The following is a 4773-nucleotide window of genomic DNA, read 5'->3' as shown; positions in this document are numbered from 1 at the left end:
AGGTAATATGGGGAAAGAAAGAGAGAAATAGTGAAATAGAGGACATGTGAGAAGATAGAGGAAAAGGAAAAAAATGTAAATTGTCATCAACAGGAATTAGGATTCCTTTGGGTTTGTGTTTATCTCCCTTCCCAGTCAGGTGCTCCTTGTGGAGAAAGTGTTTGCTTTCTTTTGTCCTCTGCTTTCTTCTTTTGTCCTCTTTTCTCACCACTCCTTTCCCCATTCATGTAGCCATTTTGTAATTTTCCTTCACTTAGTATTGTTCAGCTTCCATCCTAAAATCCACTATTTTATAACAGCTTGTCTAAAAGAGTATGATTTTTAAAGATAACTGCTGTTTCCAGGTGTCTCTCTTCTCTTGCTCTCTTTTTTTTTTTTTCCACTTCCTGTATACAGAAAAAATAGTCTCAGGGTCAATATAAAAATGAATTTGTATTTGTATTCAAAGTTTTAGACACTTAAGATAATATTTAGAAGGAACACTTATGGAGAAAAAAGTTAATATTGTTACTAACCATATAATTTCACCAAAGAATAATTGTTGGTTACATAAATTTCACCAATGTTAAAATTATTGGTAGAAAGTAATCCCTGCATATTAAAATAGATTTCTCAACTTTGAAACTTTCTTTGGGATTAAATATAAGTTTAATAAGATGTCTTTTCTGGCTGGAACCATGGAGGGTGCAGAAGAGAAGAAAAAGAAGGTTCCTGCTGTGCTAGAAACCCTTAAGAAAAAGCAAAGGAATTTTTTAGAGTTGAAGATCAACAGTCTTAGAAAGATGTTTGCCCAAAAGGTGCTTTGAATGGCAAGGAGGACGATTATTTATGAAAAACCTAAGCATTACCACAAGGAATATAGGCAGATGTATAGAACTGAGATCAAATGGCTGGGATGGCAAGAAAAGCTGGCAACTTCTATGTACCTGGGGAACCCAGATTGGCATTTGTCACCAGGATCAGAGGTCTCAGTGGTGTGAGCCTAAAGGTTTGAAAGGTGTTGCAACTTCTTTGCCTTTGCCAGATCTTCAATGGCACCTTTGTTAAGCTCAACAAAGCTTCTATTAGCATAATAAGGATTGTGGAAGTATATATAGCATGGGGGTACCCAAACCTGAAGTTGATGAATGAACTGATCTATAAGCGTGGTTTGGCAAAATCAACAAGAAGTCAATTGCCCTGATAGATAACACATTGATTTCTCAATCTCTTGGTAAACATGGCATCGTCTCCATGGAGGATGTGATTCACGAGATCTATACTGTTGGAGAACATTTCAAAGAAGCCAACAACTGCTTAGGTCCTTCAGATTATCTTCTTGAGGGGGAAAGAAGAAAAAGACCACCATTTTGTAAAAAATGATGCTGGCAACAGGGAAGATCAGATCAGTAAGCTTATTAGAAGGATGAACTAAGTTATCTACCATGATTTGTAATCTGGTCAGTTAATAAATGACTACTTTCAAATTGAAAAAATAAATAAGTAAAAAATAAAATTAATAAGACTGACAAATCATTTATCATAGAAGTGATTATCTTATCCATGCATAACCCCAAAGCACCCTGATCTGCTCACCTCATTCAAGGGCTTAATTGTTTTTGAGATATAGCTATAAGTAAAACATGAGCAGTTTTGGAAACAAACTTTGGAATTTCATTGAAGACAAATTGCAAGTATTCTAATAAATGCAAAATACAATCTGCCTTACCTCAAACCTCAGAGTAATGTCTATCCATTCCACCTTAATAATGTTACATATTGCCACTGTAAAATATTTTCAGGTTTTGAATGATACATTCTAGCCATTAATTCTCATATAAAAACCATTTAAATAAGTCACTCTTCCCATTTTAAGTATGTCACATGGATATAGAATGTTAAATTGCTTGACCATAGAGTCAATATCAATTTGGTAGTAGAATAATGAGTAGAATCCAGTGAACACTATTTTGTCTATTGCTTGAATAATTTACTAATGGTGATGTGCCTTTAGGAAATATAGTGAGTAATATCATTTTATGATGTCTGAGCGATGAGTTATAGAATGATAATTGTCTGTCTTATGCTCTGGAAATCCTATAATCACTTACTTACATAGGGAAAAATAACTGGGAAATTAATGAAATATCCCTCCTTTAAATGTATCAAAGAGCAATTTAAGAGGAGAAAGTGATGCAGGCACGCTGGGTCCAAGAACCCAGGGGAGGGTCCCATGTGACCAGCCAAGAGGGTCCTTGGCTTCATGCAGGATAGAAACCAAACCTAAGCCAGAGAAAGTGAAAACAGAGTTTTTTGAACAGCATGAGTGATAGAGAATAGCAGATAGAGTTTCTGGGAGACTGGGAAAGGAAAGGAGAATGAGTCTTATTATTGCTTGGGCCTCGGGGTTTTTATTGGAAAAAGGTCTAGGGTATGTGTTTCTTCAGGAATCCACGGCAGGGTCCAATCAAAAGTGAGTGCCAGGTGAACAATAGGTGTTATTCTATAAATTCCCGAAGGTAGGGGTATTGATACCAACGTCAGCAGTGGTTTATTTGAAGCTAATGTTCTGGAACACGTTTGGGATCTGGCTCTTCTTAGGTGTTATCAGGTGTTTGGGGCCTAGGACAAAACTCAGAGAATGATTAACTTTCTTGCTTTCTCCTTGAAATGGGAACATAGCTTCTTTGGCTTTTTCAGAGGCAAAATATGGAAGACAGGTAAATGGGGCCTAGCAAAAAAACCCAGCAGAGATGGGGCCTTTCTCAGATGGAGTCCCTTCAGTGTTCCTAGTTCAAAGGAAATTTTGAATGTTAGTTTACATTAATCTCATGAAATAGTTCGTTTTCATTTGTGGAAGTAGTTTGTTTTCATTTGAGGAAGTATAGAAAAATTCCTTCTTAAAACGATTTGCTAGTTCACACCCTTTGCATTGATTACACTTGAAAAGGGACACAAGATCATGGATTAATGTCAAATGAATTCCTGTTACATATCAGGCACTTTACATAGCCATCACAGTCAATGCTTACCATAACCCCTTTAGGGAAGAACTAATAAATTTATTTTCCAGTGATGAAACAGAAGGTCGTAAGGATTACCTTATTTGAATGAATCTAAAACTAACCTCATTCATGAAGATAGTTATCATCTTATTTCCACAAGAAACAGAAATGCTGCCAAGTGTAATTGTAAGTTGCCAGTGAACTGGTATTGATTTAATAATATTACCATTGGTAGGATGGGTGGGTGGGTAAAGTACCTCCTAGAAAGATCTCATATGCTGAAGCACCTGTCTAACCTTATAAGTTGGCCAGCTAAAGCCTATTCCCAGGCTTCTCTGGTTCCCAAGCCCCTGATTCTTCCATTGAACCTTACACCCTCAGCTATCTTCCACAAAACAGAATGCATTTGGCATTTTCCTTTATGAGAACTTGTCTTTTCCTTGGTGGCACTACCTAGTCTTTGTAACCTTCATATGGAGGAAATCAAAGTGCATGACAGTATATTAATCAGAAAAATGGATTGTGCCTGCCTCATCCTGTCAATCACTTGGTAAAGGAAAACAAATAGCAGAGATTAAATCACAGACTCCTCACATGCTTCATACTTGGGATAAATACATTTCAGCTTTCAGAAAAGTCCATTATGCACTATTTGGCTTTGATTAGCAGGGGGCATTTCATAAAGCATGAAAGACAGTTACAGCTAGTGGAAGAAAGAAGAAATGTGTGAGCATTTTCTCACTGTTCAGTTAAACAACTGATTTACCCCCATCAAAAAAAAAAAAAAAAATCCGGCAAAGGCTCTGACAATTATGAATGTCTTTGGCAAAAAGATGAATTTATCTGCCTGTAAAGGAGATGTCGCTTGAAAAGCTAATGTCTGCAGCAAACAGAACACCAGCAAAGCATAACTATAAAGAACAATCCGTATTTGCTCTTACACAGGAGAGATCCATACTTGCAAGTTGATTGTAATCCTCACCTGGGAAATCTGAAATCACCACCTGTTTTCTTTGGATGCTTGTGTGACACACTCCAGTTGCTTTCTACAGAATTTAGAACATTGATTTACTCCAGTGGATACACTTGGAGCTTTACTCAATTCATTTCCATTAAGCATCCAACTCACTAGTTAGATTTATTAGAGCTAAACAGATCGTTGTTTTTATATTCACATTTATAATCCTAAGTATACATACCACATATATTGCTTCTACCCCAGGACATGTTTTCATACAAGTGTTATTCTTGTTTGTACTTCATTAAAAGGGGCAAGATATTAAACATAAGAACAGTTAGCTACTATGCATTCAGTGTAGTCTTAAGAATTTTGGAGAAAACAGAACAGGTACGATAAAACCACAACCACCACCACAAACTCTAATTCACTTTTTACAAGCCCCTCTAGTTCCATTCCAAACATGTTATTTTTTTATGTTCAATCATTCTAAAGTATTATGTGGCAAGAATTAAAAAGAATGTTGATAGGCAAAACCTAAAACATAAGACTTAAGGTCATCTACGATGCCTATTATAAAGTAACCTCTGTTATTTTTAGCATTTCATCTCTACTTAAATCTGCTACTTAACCTGGTAAGGTAAACTATAACATAAGGGGCATTGCAGTGCCAGTAAAGATAGATCCACGAAACTAGGCACACTATTATGATCTGAACAAAACAAGTTAGCAAAAAAAAAAAAAAATTGCTTGAGAACTTCTACGATACAAGCAAAAGTCTGTCAGAACCCAGATGCTTTGTGAGGGTCTCGAACATTATGCAGCATTTAT

The 4773-nt window shown here is 36.2% G+C and overlaps 1 pseudogene; it reads left to right on the top strand.

The window, feature by feature from the left end:
* Positions 1-667: 667 nt before the first annotated feature.
* LOC102739424 (large ribosomal subunit protein uL30 pseudogene) lies at positions 668-1414 on the top strand (annotated as a pseudogene).
* Positions 1415-4773: the final 3359 nt, after the last annotated feature.

The sequence above is a fragment of the Leptonychotes weddellii genome, chromosome 3, assembly GCF_054177405.1.
Source record: "Leptonychotes weddellii isolate Sample4059 chromosome 3, ASM5417740v2, whole genome shotgun sequence".
In the NCBI taxonomy this organism is placed as follows: domain Eukaryota; kingdom Metazoa; phylum Chordata; class Mammalia; order Carnivora; family Phocidae; genus Leptonychotes; species Leptonychotes weddellii.
Note: the sequence above shows the minus strand (reverse complement) of the source record. Positions and strands in the feature narration are given on the sequence as shown.